Here is a 16,358-nt window from a genome sequence, read left to right as displayed (position 1 = left end):
TGTTAGAGACCTCATGAATGGTCTGAACCAGTATCTGTGTGTTAGAGACCTCATGAATGGTCTGAACCAGTATCTGTGTGTTAGAGACCTCATGAATGGTCTGAACCAGATTCTGTGTGTTAGAGACCTCATGAATGGTCTGAACCAGATTATGTGTGTTAGAGACCTCATGAATGGTCGGAACCAGTATCTGTGTGTTAGAGACCTCATGAATGGTCAGAACCAGATTCTGTGTGTTAGAGACCTCATGAATGGTCTGAACCAGTATCTGTGTGTTAGAGACCTCATGAATGGTCTGAACCAGATTCTGTGTGTTAGAGACCTCATGAATGGTCGGAACCAGTATCTGTGTGTTAGAGACCTCATGAATGATCTGAACCAGTATCTGTGTGTTAGAGACCTCATGAATGGTCTGAACCAGATTCTGTGTGTTAGAGACCTCATGAATGGTCTGAACCAGATTATGTGTGTTAGAGACCTCATGAATGGTCTGAACCAGATTCTGTGTGTTAGAGACCTCATGAATGGTCTGAACCAGATTCTGTGTGTTAGAGACCTCATGAATGGTCTGAACCAGTATCTCTGTGTTAGAGACCTCATGAATGGTCTGAAAACCAGTATCTGTGTGTTAGAGACCTCATGAATGGTCTGAACCAGATTCTGTGTGTTCGAGACCTCATGAATGGTCTGAACCAGATTCTGTGTGTTAGAGACCTCATGAATGGTCTGAACCAGATTCTGTGTGTTAGAGACCTCATGAATGGTCTGAACCAGTATCTCTGTGTTAGAGACCTCATGAATGGTCTGAACCAGTATCTGTGTGTTAGAGACCTCATGAATGGTCTTGTGTTACCACCTTATTGATAGGAAGCGTGCAGTAGATTGGTTTGATCAGTTGATTGACAGGTGTAGGACTGTAGAACGATAAATGATACACTTTCCTCTAGTATGGATGCTCAGCGACGTTTTATAATTGTGTAGCCTATAGTTTATCATTATAGTTATCGTTATAGTTATTGGGTGGATGGCCCGGGCCTAAACTCTGACACAACACAACTAACAGTATTATCACAACAGAACTAGCCTACTTGAATGAAATACCTATACAATTACACGTACTCAATTACGCTTATACTTGACTGTTATACTCTATAAATTGTCTCTTTCCAATAATTTACTCTGGCAAGTTTGCCACCGGCGCGCTTCAGTGGTAAGTAAAGCAGAAGTCGAATCCTTCACTTCCGTTGTTTGGCTGTGCCCATAGCAACGTTCGACAATGAGGTGGATAGATGAACAGAGTTCTGTTAAATCCATTTCAGCATCAAACGTTCCATGACAATAACGTTCTCATTTACATTCTGAACTAGAATGTATCGGAACTATTGATACCGACATGGGAAATATACACATTCTAAGGCTCAGTCGCAAATAATACCCTATTCTCCATTTAGTGCACTAGCATATAAGAATATGAGACGTAGCCAAAGTCAATTGAACTCAAACCATGTCACTTTAACTCTGTATCTCTATCGTTGTGATTTGTATAAGTAACATTATGTGTGTTTTAAATAAAAACTGTTGTATAGAATTCTGGTCAGATCTGCTTGTAAAGAATTTGGGTTTCTAGATAAAGAGATGAACCGTCTTTGTATTGTATGCAATAAACTGTAGGCATGTATGAATAGCTAATAATAATCAAATAAAAATACTGACTGTGTAGCCTACTTATTGAATTATTTGAGGGGAAAAATGGTGGAAGGGTATGCATTTTGACAGACACCAAAAAATATATGTACCCATCTCTACACTATACACTACTGGTCAAAAGTTTTATAACGTCTACTCATTGAAGGGTTTTTCTTTTTTTTTCTTCAATTTTCTACATTGTAGAATAATAGTGAAGACATCAAAACTATGAAATAACACATATGAAATCATGTAGTAACCAAAAAAGTGTTACACAAGATTCTTGAAATAGCCACACTTTGCCTTGATGACAGCTTTACACACTCTTGGAATTATCTCAACCAGCTTCACCTGGAATGCTTTTCCAACAGTCAACAGGAGTTCCCAAATACACCACCGTTCAAAGGTTTGGGATCACTTAGAAATGTCCTTGTTTTTGAAAGAAAAGCTATTTTTTGTCCATTAAAATAACATCAAATTGATCAGAAATACAGTGTAGACATTGTTAATGTTGTAAATGACTATTGTAGCTGGAAACGGCTGATTTTTTATGGAATATCTACATAGGCGGCCCATTATCAGCAACCATCCCTCCTGTGTTCCAATGGCACGTTGTGTTAGCTAATCAAAGTTTATAATTTTTAAAGGCTAATTGATCATTAGAAAACCCTTTTGCAAATATGTTAACAGAGCTGAAAACTGTTGTTTTGATTAAAGAAGCAATAAAACTGGCCTTCTTTAGACTAGTTAAGTATCTGGAGCATCAGCATTTGTGGGTTCGATTACAGGCTCAAATGGCCAGAAACAAAGAACTTTCTTCTGAAACTCATCAGTCTATTCTTGTTCTGAGAAATGAAGGCTATTCCATGTGAGAAATTGCCAAGACACTGAAGATCTCGTACAACACTGTGTTCTACTCCCTTCACAGAACAGCACAAACTGACTCTAACCAGAATAGAAAGAGGAGTGGGAGGCCCTGGTGCACAACTGAGCAGGAGGACAAGTACATTAGAGTGTCTAGTTTGAGAAACAGTCGCCTCACAAGTCCTCAACTGGCAGCTTCATTAAATAGTACCCGCAAAACACCAGTCTTAACATCAACAGTGAAGAGGAGACTCTGGGATGCTGGCCTTCTAGGCAGAGTTCCTCTGTCCAGTGTGTGTGTTGTTTTGCCCATCTTATTGTTTTCTTTCTATTGGCCACTCTGAGATATGGTTTTTTCTTTGCAACTCTGCAGTTCGATAGTTCAACTCAGTAGTGTATGTCAGTCAATAAAGCATTTCTCTGCTTCTTCTTCAGAATGAGTGAAGTACAGTTGAAGTCAGAAGTTTACATACACCTTAGCCAAATACATGTAAACTCAGTTTTTCACAATTCCTGACATCTATCCAAGTAAATATTCCCTGTCTTAGTTCAGTTAGGATCAACACTTTATTTTAAGAATGTGAAATGTCCGAATAATAGTAGAGAGAATTATTTATTTCAGCTTTTATTTCTTTCATCACATTTCCAGTGGGTCAGAAGTTTACATACACTCAATTAGTATTTGTTAGCATTGCCTTTAAATTGTTTAACTTGGGTCAAACATTTCGGGTAGCCTTCCACAAGCTTCCCACATAAGTGGGAAGCCCATTCCTAGCCCATTCCTCCTTACAGAGCTGGTGTAACTGAGTCAGGTTTGTAGGCCTCCTTGCTCCCACACAGTTTTTCAGTTCTGTTCTATAGGATTGAGGTCAAGGCTTTGTGATGGCCACTCCAATACCTTGACTTTGTTGTCCTTAAGCCATTTTGCCACAACTTTGGAAGTATGCTTGGGGTCATTGTCCATTTGGAAGACCCATTTGCAACCAAGCTTTAACTTCCTGACTGATGTCTTGAGATGTTGCTTCAATATATCCACCTAATTTTCCTCCCTCATGATGCCATTTATTTTGTATAGTTCACCAGTCCCTCCTGCAGCAAAGCACCCCCACAACATGATGCTCCCACCCCCATGCTTCACGGTTGGGATGGTGTTCTTCGGCTTGCAAGCCTCCTTTTTCCTCCAAACATAACGATGGTCATTATGGCCAAACAGTTCTATTTTTGTTTCATCAGACCAGAGGACATTTCTCCAAAAAGTACGATCTTTGTCCCCATGTGCAGTTGCAAACCGCAGTCTGGCTTTTTTATGGTGGTTTTGGAGCAGTGGCTTCTTACTTGCTGAGCGGCCTTTCAGGTTATGTCGATATAGTACTCGTTTTACTGTGGATATAGATACTTTTGTACCAGTTTCCTCCAGCATCTTCAGAAGGTCCTTTGCTGTTGTTCTGGGATTGATTTGCACTTTTCACACCAAAGTACGTTCATCTCTAGGAGACAGAACGCCTCTCTTTCCTGAACGGTTTGACGGCTGCGTGGTCCCATGGTGTTTATACTTGCGTACTATTGTTTGTACAGATGAACTTGTACCTTCAGGCATTTGGAAATTGCTCCCAAGGATGAACCAGACTTGTGGAGGTCTACAGTTTTTTTTCTGAGGTCTTGGCTGATTGCTTTTGATTTCCCCATGATGTCAAGCAAAGAGGCACTGAGTTTGAAGGTAGCCCTTGAAATGCATCCACAGGTACACCTCCAATTGACTCAAATTATGTCAATTAGCCTATCAGAAGCTTCTAAAACCATGACATCATCTTCTGGAATTTTCCAAGCTGTTTAAAGGCACAGTCAACTTAGTGTATGTAAACTTCTGACCCACTGGAATTGTGATACAGTGAATAATAAATGAAATAATCTGCCTGGAAACAATTGTTGGAAAAATTACTTGTGTCATGCACAAAGTAGATGTCCTAACCGACTTGCCAAACTATAGTTTGTTAACAAGAAATTTGTGGAGTGGTAGAAAAATTAGTTTTAATGATTCAAACCTAAGTTTATGTAAACTTCCGACTTCAACTGTATAATCTAAAGAAAAGCATTGATACTCCACACACAGAGATGCATACAAAGCTCTCCCTCACCCTCCATTTGGCAAATCCTCCTGATTCCTGCTTAGAAGCAAAATCTAAAGCAGGAAGCAGCAGTGACTCACTCAATACGGAGGTGGTCAGATGACTCAGATGCTACGCTACAGGACTGTTTTGCTAGCACAGACTGGAATATGTTCCAGGATTCATCCAATGGCATTGAGGATTATACCACCTCAGTCACCAGCTTCATCAATAAGTACATCGATGACGTCGTCCCCACAGTGACCGTACGTACGTTTCCCAACCGGAAGCCATGGATTGCAGGCAGCATCCTCACCGAGCTAAAGGCTAGAGCTGCCGCTTTCAAGGAACAGGACACTTATCCGGATGCTTATAAGAAATCCCGCTATGCCCTCAGATGAACCATCAAACAGGCAAAGAGTCAGTACAGGACTAAGATTGAATCCTATTTCACCGGCTCTGACGCTTGTCGGATGTGGCAGGGCTTGGAATCTATTACGGACTACAAAGGGAAACCCAGATGAGCTAAATGCTAAATACCTTTTATGCTCGCTTCGAGGCAAGCAACACTGAAGCATGCATGAGAGCACCAGCTGTTCCGGACGACTGTGTGATCATGCTCTCCGTAGCCGATGTGAGCAAGACCTTTAAACAGGTCAACATTCACAAAGCCGTGGGGCCAGACAAATTACCAGGATGTGTACTCAAAGCATGTGCGGACCAACTGGCAAGTGTCTTCATTGACATTTTAAACCTTTCCCTGGCCTGTAATAACTACATGTTTCAAACAGACCACCCTAGTCCCTGTGCCCACTCGCTGTGTATTATTTATCATTGGCCACTTTAATAAATGGATCACTAGTCACTTTAATAATACCACTTTAATAATGTTTACATTGCTTGCATCACTCATCTCATATGTATATACGGTATTTTATACCATCTATTGCATCTTGCCTATGCCGCTCTGTCATTGCTCATCCACATATTTATATGTATATATTCTTATTCCATTTATTTACTTAGATTTGTGTGTATTAGGTAGTTGTTGTGGAATTGTTAGAGTACATGTTAGATATTGCTGCACTGTCAGAACTAGGAGCACAAGCATTTCACTACACTAGCAATAACCATCTGCTAACCATGTGTATGGTACCAATAACATCTGCTAACCATGTGTATGTGACCAATAACATCTGCTAACCATGTGTATGTGACCAATACCATCTGCTAACCATGTGTATGTGACCAATAACATCTGATAACCATGTGTATGGTACCAATAACATCTGCTAACCATGTGTATGTGACCAATACCATCTGCTAACCATGTGTATGTGACCAATAACATCTGATAACCATGTGTATGGTACCAATAACATCTGCTAACCATGTGTATGTGACCAATACCATCTGCTAACCATGTGTATGTGACCAATACCATCTGCTAACCATGTGTATGTGACCAATAACATCTGCTAACCATGTGTATGTGACCAATAACATCTGGTAACCATGTGTATGTGACCAATAACATTTGATTTGATTTTATCTATGCATAGTCACTTTACAAATTACCTCGACTAACCTGCACCCCCGCACATTGACTCTGTACTGGTACCCCCTGTATACAGCCTTGTTATTGTTATGTGCATTTCTTGTGTTACTTTTTGATTGATTAGATTTTTTTACTTTAGTTTATTTAGTAAATATTTTATTAACTCTATTTCTTGAACTGCATTATTAGTTATGGGCTTGTAAGTAGGCATTTCACGGTAAGGTCTACATCCGTTGTATTCGGCGCATGTGACAAATACAATTTCATTGCCTTGGTCTAAATGAAGCTACTTGTTAGGAATAGAACAGGAGCTCTCCTGAAACTGATAGATGTTTTAAGGGCAGTCTGTAACAGCTGTCTTCGGAATGAGACCAAAGCGCAGCGTGGAAAGTGTTCATGATGTTTTATTTTCACCAAAACACTCAAACAAAATTGAAACGAAAGCACACAGTTCTGTCAGGTAGAGATACGAAACAGAAAACAACCAACCACAAAACACAGGTGGGGGAAAAGGCTGCCTAAGTATGATTCCCAATCAGAGACAACGATAGATAGCTGCCTCTGATTAGGAACCATACTCGGCCAAAAACAAAGAAATAGACAACATAGAATGCCCACCCCACATCACACCCTGACCTCACCAAATAGAGAAATAAAAAGTCTCTCTAAGGTCAGGGCGTGACACAGTCATGTCCTTTCGTCATTAAAACAGAGTTGACTGTCTTCATCATCCAAAATGGCCACATCGTCAGCATCACAAAGAGTGAGAAATATGACACTGATGTTTAACAGTAACCCATCTTTTAGTTGCGAGAGACAACAGAGAAAGACAGAAAGATAATAGAGCTTCAGTCATTGGTTAGATGTTTTTGGGAAGTCATGTTCTTTCACCATTAAAACTGGCTTCAGGGGGTTCATCATCCAAAATGGCCGCTAATGTCGCGTCACTGTATTTTATAGTCCCCACATAAAGTTTGTGGTCAAAATTAGTTCAATACATATTGAGGGATTGGGGTGCTATTTCAGATGCAACCACTGTTAACCTTTTCCTGCTCTGGGCTAAATCAGGGTCACACAGAGTGGTAGTCTTGGTAGTCTTAAACAAATCTACTGAAATAAAAGTAACACCTCACACATGGTAATGGGCAACCTGTAGCATGTCAGAATGGGCGACCTGTACCATGTCAGAATGGGGAACCTGTACCATGTCAGAATGGAAACCTGTACCATGTCAGAATGGGAAACCTGTACCATGTCAGAATGGGGAACCTGTACCATGTCAGAATGGGAAACCTGTACCATGTCAGAATGGGAAACCTGTACCATGTCAGAATGGGAAACCTGTACCATGTCAGAATGGGAAACCTGTACCATGTCAGAATGGGAAACCTGTACCATGTCAGAATGGGAGCCCTGTACCATGTCAGAATGGGAAACCTATACCATGTCAGAATGGGAAACCTGTACCATGTCAGAATGGGTAACCTGTACCATGTCAGAATGGGAAACCTGTACCATGTCAGAATGGGAAACCTGTACCATGTCAGAATGGGAAACCTGTACCATGTCAGAATGGGAAACCTGTACCATGTCAGAATGGGGAACCTGTACCATGTCAGAATGGGCAACCTGTACCATGTCAGAATGGGTAACCTGTACCATGCTGTACCATGTCAGAATGGGAAACCTGTACCATGTCAGAATGGGGAACCTGTACCATGTCAGAATGGGAAACCTGTACCATGTCAGAATGGGGAACCTGTACCATGTCAGAATGGGAAACCTGTACCATGTCAGAATGGGAAACCTGTACCATGTCAGAATGGGAAACCTGTACCATGTCAGAATGGGAGCCCTGTACCATGTCAGAATGGGGAACCTGTACCATGTCAGAATGGGAAACCTGTACCATGTCAGAATGGGAAACCTGTACCATGTCAGAATGGGAAACCTGTACCATGTCAGAATGGGGAACCTGTACCATGTCAGAATGGGAAACCTGTACCATGTCAGAATGGGAAACCTGTACCATGTCAGAATGGGAAACCTGTACCATGTCAGAATGGGAAACCTGTACCATGTCAGAATGGGGAACCTGTACCATGTCAGATGGGGAACCTGTACCATGTCAGAATGGGAAACCTGTACCATGTCAGAATGGGGAACCTGTACCATGTCAGAATGGGCAACCTGTACCATGTCAGAATGGGAAACTTGTACCATGTCAGAATGGGAAACCTGTACCATGTCAGAATGGGGAACCTGTACCATGTCAGATGGGGAACCTGTACCATGTCAGATATAGAGTTGAAATGTATTACATTTTGAGTTTGCGTCCCAATATTACACTTTATATACGTCACTGAAGACTGACATTTAACAAACTGTTAGACATAGAAATACCAGATGTATTATTTATGAAATTATGAAACATATTCATAACATTCCCCCTAGTAAGGCCTCTAGGTCATTTGACCGCAGTGAAGGGCTACACAGAATCCATCTTCTGACAACAAATGTCATAAAAGTCTCTACGTCATTGTTTTAACCCCCATCTGTGTCAACATGGTTCATTCCAGTCATATTACTGGATGTACTGGGGTCCATTCTAAGATTAGGTGGTAGGAGGGGGGTCTCTGATGAATCGTTTCCAGGGTGGTTGAGTTGATCATAAGGTATGTGTGTGTCTGTGGCCTGTGACTCAGTGGTACAGCGGTAGTGATATAATCACCTGCTGTGCTCTCTAATGAGCACTCCACACACACACACACACACACACACACACACACACACACACACACACACACACACACAAACTTACACACACTCACAGACACACACACTAAGGTGCTATTGTGAGAATCTCTTTGAGAGAGAGGGGGAGAGAGAGGGCCAGGAAGAAAGAGAGGTAGGGAGAGAGAGGGGTAGGGAGAGACAGGGGGAGGGAGAGAGAGGGTTGGGGAGAGAGAGAGAGTTGGGGAAAGAGAGGGTTGGGGAGAGAGAGGGGGAGGGAGAGAGAGGGGTAGGGAGAGAGAGAGAGTTGGGGAAAGAGAGGGTTGGGGAGAGAGAGGGGGAGGGAGGGAGAGACGGGCGGGGAGAGAGAGAGAGGGGGAGAGAGAGGGCCAGGAAGAAAGAGAGGTAGGGAGAGAGAGGGGTAGGGAGAGAGAGGGGGAGGGAGAGAGAGAGTTGGGGAAAGAGAGGGTTGGGGAGAGAGAGGGGGAGGGAGAGAGAGGGGTAGGGAGAGAGAGAGAGATAGTGTGACTCCTGTGACACATTGGAAGAGTGAGAGAACGAAAGATTGTTGGTGGTGTGGGCTAGCTAAATAAAAAGAAGAGGTGAGAGAGGCTAAATTTAGATGCTGTGAAGGGAGAAGAAGAGGTCAGAGAGGCTGTATTGAGATGCTGTGAAGAGAGAAGAAGAGGTCAGAGAGGCTATATTAAGATGCTGTGAAGAGAGAAGAAGAGTGAGAGAGGCTGTATTGAGATGCTGTGAAGAGAGAAGAAGAGGTGAGAGGCTATATTTAGATGCTGTGAAGAGAGAAGAAGAGGTGAGAGAGGCTATATTTAGATGCTGTGAAGAGAGAAGAAGAGGTGAGAGAGGCTGTATTGAGATGCTGTGAAGAGAGAAGAAGAGGTGAGAGAGGCTGTATTGAGATGCTGTGAAGAGAGAAGAAGAGGTGAGAGAGGCTGTATTGAGATGCTGTGAAGAGAGAAGAAGAGGTGAGAGGCTATATTTAGATGCTGTGAAGAGAGAAGAAGAGGTGAGAGAGGCTATATTTAGATGCTGTGAAGAGAGAAGAAGAGGTCAGAGAGGCTATATTGAGATGCTGTGAAGAGAGAAGAAGAGGTGAGAGAGGCTGTATTGAGATGCTGTGAAGAGAGAAGAAGAGGTGAGAGAGGCTGTATTGAGATGCTGTGAAGAGAGAAGAAGAGGTGAGAGAGGCTGTATTGAGATGCTGTGAAGAGAGAAGAAGAGGTGAGAGAGGCTATATTTAGATGCTGTGAAGAGAGAAGAAGAGGTCAGAGAGGCTATATTGAGATGCTGTGAAGAGAGAAGAAGAGGTCAGAGAGGCTATATTGAGATGCTGTGAAGAGAGAAGAAGAGGTGAGAGAGGCTATATTTAGATGCTGTGAAGAGAGAAGAAGAGGTGAGGAATATACAGAACATGGAGAGAGAGTAACAGACAGATAGATAATCAAATCAACTCAAATTGTATTGGTCACATACACATGTTTAACAGATGTTATTGCGGGTGTAGCAAAATGCTTATGTTTCTAGCTCCAACAGTGCAGTAGTATCTAACAATTCACAATAACACACACAAATCTAAAGTAAACAAATGGAATAAATAAATATATAAATATTAGGACAAGCAATGTCGGAGTGGCATTGACTAAAATAGAGTAGACTAGAATACAGTATATACATATGAGATGAGTAAAGCAGCATGTAAAAATCATTAAAGCGACTAGTGTTCCGTTATTAAAGTGACCAGTGATTCCATGTCTATGTACAGTATATGGGGCAGCAGCCTCTAAGGAGCAGGGTTGAGTAACCGGGTGGTAGCTGGCTAGTGATGGCTATTTAACAGTCGGATGGCCTGGAGATAGAAGCGTTTTTTCAGTCTGTCAGTCCCAGCTTTTGATGCACCTGTACTGACCTCTCCTTCTGGATGATAACAGGGTGAACAGGCCATGGCTTGGGTTGTTGACCCCATGGTGCCCTCAAAGCTCATCAATAAGCTAAGGACCCTGGGACTAAACACCTCCCTCTGCAACTGCATCCTGGACTTCCTGACGTGCCGCCTCCAGGTGGTAAGGGTAGGTAACAACACATCTGCCACGCTGATCCTCAACACAGGGACCCCTCAGGAGTGCGTGCTCAGTCCCCTCCTGTACTCCCTGTTCACTCATGACTGCACGACCAGGCACGACTCCAACACCGTCATTAAGTTTGCGGATGACACAACAGTGGTAGTGGCCTGATCACCGACAACAACGAGACAGCCTATAGGGAGGAGGTCAGACACCTGGCCGTGTGGTGCCAGGACAACAACCTCTCCCTCAACGTGATCAAGACAAAGGAGATGATTGTGGACTACAGGAAAGGAGGACCAAGCACACCCCCATTCTCACCGACGGGTCTGTAGTGGAGCAGGTTGAGCTAACAAACTAACACGGTCCAAGCACACCAAGACAGTCGTGAAGAGGGCACGACAAAACCTATTCCCCCTCAGGAGACTAAAAATATTTGCCATAGGTCCTCAGATCCTCAAAAGGTTCTACAGCTGCACCATCGAGAGCATCCTGACTGGTTGCATCACTGCCTGGTATTGCAACTGCTCGGCTTCTGACCGCAAGGCGCTACAGAGTGTAGTGCGTATGGCCCAGTACATTATAGGGGCCAAGCTTCCTGCCATCCAGGACCTCTATACCAGACGGTGTCAGAGGAAGGCCCTAAAAATTGTCAAAGACTGTTCTCTCTGCTATCGCACGGCAAGTGGTACCAGAGCACCAAGTCTAGGTCCAATAAGCTTTAAAACAGCTTCTACCCCCAAGCCATAAGACTCCTGAACATCTAATCAAATGGCTACCCAGACTATTTGCATTGTCCCCCCTCTTTTACGCCGCTGCTACTCTCTCTTATTATCTATGCATAGTCACTTTAATAACTCTACCTACATGTAAATATTACCTCAATTACCTCGACTAACCGGTGCCCCCACACATTGGCTCTGTTCCGGTACCCCCTGTATATAGACTCTCTATTGTTATTTTACTGCTGCTCTTTAATTACTTGTTACTTTATTTTCTGTATTGTTGGTTAGTGGCTTGTAAGTAAGCATTTCACTGTAAGGACCTTTTGTTTTATCTGCTGCATGTGACTAATACAATTTGATTTGATTTGATGTCATTGATGATCTTTTTGGTCTTCCTGTGACATCGGGTGCTGTAGGTGTCCTGGAGGGCAGGCAGTGTGACAGCTGTAACTCTAGTGTGTAGGTGGAGGGGTTTGCGTGAGAGCGAGGGAGCGAGAGACAGACAGAGATAGAGATGTCTGTGTGGGTGGAAGGGTTTGTGGTAAGCATGGGCAGAGGTATGCCAGCCTCCCTGCCTGCGTATTTATCATCTCCCCGGTGTCTCCCTGCCTGCCTACATATTATCTACCTCCCTGGTGTCTCCCTGCCTGCCTACATATTATCTACCTCCCTGGTGTCTCCCTGGTGTCTCCCTGATGTCTCCCCGGTGTCTCCCTGGTGTCTCCCCGGTGTCTCCCTGGTGTCTCCCCGGTGACTCCCTGGTGTCTCCCTCCCTGCCTGTGTATTTCCCTGGTGTCTCACTGCTTGTACTACCCTCATCTGACCACAGGGGGTAGAGAGACATGGAGGGAGAGATACTATACAGTACAGTCGTGGCCAAAAGTTTTGAGAATGATACAAATACTAATTTCCACAAAGTTTGCTGCTTCAGTGTCTTTAGATATTTTTGTCAGATGTTACTATGGAATACTGAAGTATAATTACAAGCATTTCATAAGTGTCAAAGGCTTTTATTGACAATTACATGAAGTTGATGCAAAGAGTCAATATTTTCAGTGTTGACCCTTCTTTTTCAAGACCTCTGCAATCCGCCCTGGCATGCTGTCAATTAATTTCTGTGCCACATCCTGACTGATTGTAGCCCATTCTTGCATAATCAATGCTTGGAGTTTGTCAGAATGTGTGGGTTTTTGTTTGTCCACCCACCTCTTGAGGATTGACCACAAGTTCTCAATGGGATTAAGGTCTGGGGAGTTTCCTGGCCATGGACCCAAAATATCAATGTTTTGTTCCCCGAGCCACTTAGTTATCACTTTGCCTTATGGCATGGTGCTCCATCATGCTGGAAAAGGCATTGTTCGTCACCAAACTGTTCCTGGATGGTTGGGAGAAGTTGCTCTCGGAGGATGTGTTGGTACCATTCTTTATTCATGGCTGTGTTCTTAGGCAAAGTTGTGAGTGAGCCCACTCCCTTCGCTGAGAAGCAACCCAACACATGAATGATCTCAGGATGCTTTACTGTTGGCATGACACAGGACTGATGGTAGCGCTCACCTTGTCTTCTCCGGACAAGCTTTTTTCCGGATGCCCCAAACAATCGGAAAGGGGATTCATCAGAGAAAATGACTTTACCCCAGGCCTCAGCAGCCCAATCCCTGTACCTTTTGCAGAATATCAGTCTGTCCCTGATGTTTTTCTTGGAGAGAAGTGGCTTCTTTGCTGCCCTTCTTGACACCAGGCCATCCTCCAAAAGTCTTCATCTTACTTTGCGTGCAGATGCACTCACACCTGCCTGCTGCCATTCCTGAGCAAGCTCTGTACTGGTGGTGCCCCGATCCAGCAGCTGAATCAACTTTAGGAGACGGTCCTGGCGCTTGCTGGACTTTCTTGGGCACCCTGAAGCCTTCTTTACAACAATTTAACTGTTCTCCGTGAAGTTCTTGATGATCCGATAAATGGTTGATTTAGGTGCAATCTTACTGGCAGCAATATCCTTGCCTGTGAAGCCCTTTTTGTGCACAGCAATGATGACGGCACATGTTTCCTTGCAGGTAACCATTGTTGACAGAGGAAGAACAATGATTCCAAGCACCACCCTCCTTTTGAAGCTTCCAGTCTGTTATTCGAACTCAATCAGCATGACAGAGTGATCTCCAGCTGTGTCCTCGTCAACACTCACACCTGTGTTAACGAGAGAATCACTGACATGATGTCAGCTGGTCCTTTTGTGGCAGGGCTGAAATGCAGTGGAAATGTTTTTGGGGGGATTCAGTTCACTTGCATGGCAAAGAGGGACTTTGCAAATAATTGCAATTCATCTGATCACTCTTCATAACATTCTGGAGTATATGCAAATTGCCATCATACAAACTGAGGCAGCAGACTTTGTGGAAATGAATATTTGTGTCAATCTCAAAACTTTTGGCCATGACTGTACATAGAAGAGAGGGAGAGAGAGAGAGAGAGAGAGAGAGAGAGAGAGATGTAAAGCTAGTGTATGTGTGTGTGTGTGTGTGTGTGTGTGTGTGTGTGTGTGTGTGTGTGTGTGTGTGTGTGTGTGTGTGTGTGTGTGTGTGTGTGTGTGTGTGTGTTGGTGTAGATGTTCGTGCCGATACTGCTCTCTCTGTCCTCTCCCCCATCACAACTGTAGCTATCACATCTCTTTTTTATAAAGATCTGAGTGTGTGTGTGTGTGTGTCAGCGGTGGAAAAATAAAGATACTTAATAGATAATGATTCAAGTAAAAATCCTAAAGTTCCACAGGGGGCCGACACTGTGGGCTGCAGCCCAGTGAGCACAGGCCAAAGCCTTTTGAACGTCTGTTTGTTTTGGTCTTGTTCGGACAGTCCATCTATTTTTATGGGTGGGGTTGCGGTCCAGATTTAAACATCCACGGACCGGATCAAATCTGAACCAATCATATACGTCTGTGTGTTTGGACCGGCCTTGATATCCAGTCCGGACAGGCCTATATTTGGCCCAAACAGAGACATCTATAATTGGTTCAGATGTGATGTGGTCCGCACAAGCCTTGACATTTGACAGGACTAAATCTGAACCAATCATAGACATCTATGTTTCACAAGTTTGGACAGCACAGTACAGTACAGCACAGCAGAGTACAGTACATTACAGTACAGAACAGTAAAGAAAAGTATATTATATTACAGTAAAGTACAGTACAACAGTACAGCACAGTAGAGTATAGTATACTATACTATATTGTATCCAATTTTACTCTAATGTACTCTACTTAAGACTTAAAATGAACCTAACTTCAACGTCTGGAAAAATATGTATTTTCAACGTCATTGTGCTTACTGGGACTATTGTAGTTTCACAGGGGTATGGGGGGGCGTCAGAATATCCAGGACTGGGCCTGTCAGTAAGTTCATTACTTATTTAGGTACTGGTGTAGCTAAGTACTGAAACTACACGCTAATATGTTTTTGCAAAAAAATGTAATAAAATATTTGTGAAGAAGGCAAGAATTGTCTTTCTTTTTCTGGATCAGACCTATTTAATTTCTTACTTGAAACATCGTCTTTGTGCTTGATAGGCTAAATTCTACATTCTGTTAGCGTATTACTCCAGAGGGATTTGTTCTTACAATTTGTAGTCTAGGATATTTCTGATTTAGAGATAATAACTTATCACAAAGTTGTTTATTTCAAAGAAACTTTAACTAAATGTTTCTTAAGGGTAACTTTAGTATAGCTTAACTTCTTCCCATGTGAAGTAATTGGTAACTATTTTCAGAGTAGCTTCTCAACACTGGGGACTAGTGTGTGCATCCCAAATTACATCCTATTCTATATATAGTGCACTACTTTTGACCAGGGCCCACAAGGTGCCATTTGGGATGTAACCAGTAAGAGTTATGCTGAGGGGACTACCTCAATAATTTATCACCAGGCCTTTTAACACTCAATACATTTTCTTTACAAGGTCTGACACACACACACACACACACACACACACACACAGACACACACACACACACACACACACACACACACACACACACACACACACACACACACACACACACACACACACACACACAGGCCAACCATCGACAGACAGTGAAATGTGCAAGAGGGAAACTCAACACAAAAAATGATTTAGCTTCTTTCATTTTTATCAGTTTATTTGGCAAATGAATCTCACTTGTTTTGTATTTTATTTATTTACAATAGTAAAAATAAATCCTTTGTCGGCGATATTTAGGATTATACATTGGACACAGTGCAATTTATGTAACATGTCCCTTCTCATAATGTCCCAAATGGCACCCTATTCCCACTGGATTTCACTACATCTGGCAAGGGCACATAGGGCTCTGGTCAAAAGTAGTGCACTACCCATAGGGCTCTGGTCAAAAGTAGTGGACTATGTAGGGAATAGGGTGCCATTTGGAACACACATATAAAGTGCATTGTACTTTGTCATCATCATCACATGGATATTTAACGAAACAAAGAAGAAAATAAAAACATGATTCCAGGCAGCGGCCTAAAACACACCCTATCCCCTACACAGTCCGCTGCTTTTGCTATTGGAGATAGGGTGTCATTTGGGACGTAGACAATAAGAACAACAATAA

This window comes from Salmo trutta, chromosome 5 (assembly GCF_901001165.1).
Source record: "Salmo trutta chromosome 5, fSalTru1.1, whole genome shotgun sequence".
Taxonomy (NCBI): domain Eukaryota; kingdom Metazoa; phylum Chordata; class Actinopteri; order Salmoniformes; family Salmonidae; genus Salmo; species Salmo trutta.
Note: the sequence above shows the minus strand (reverse complement) of the source record.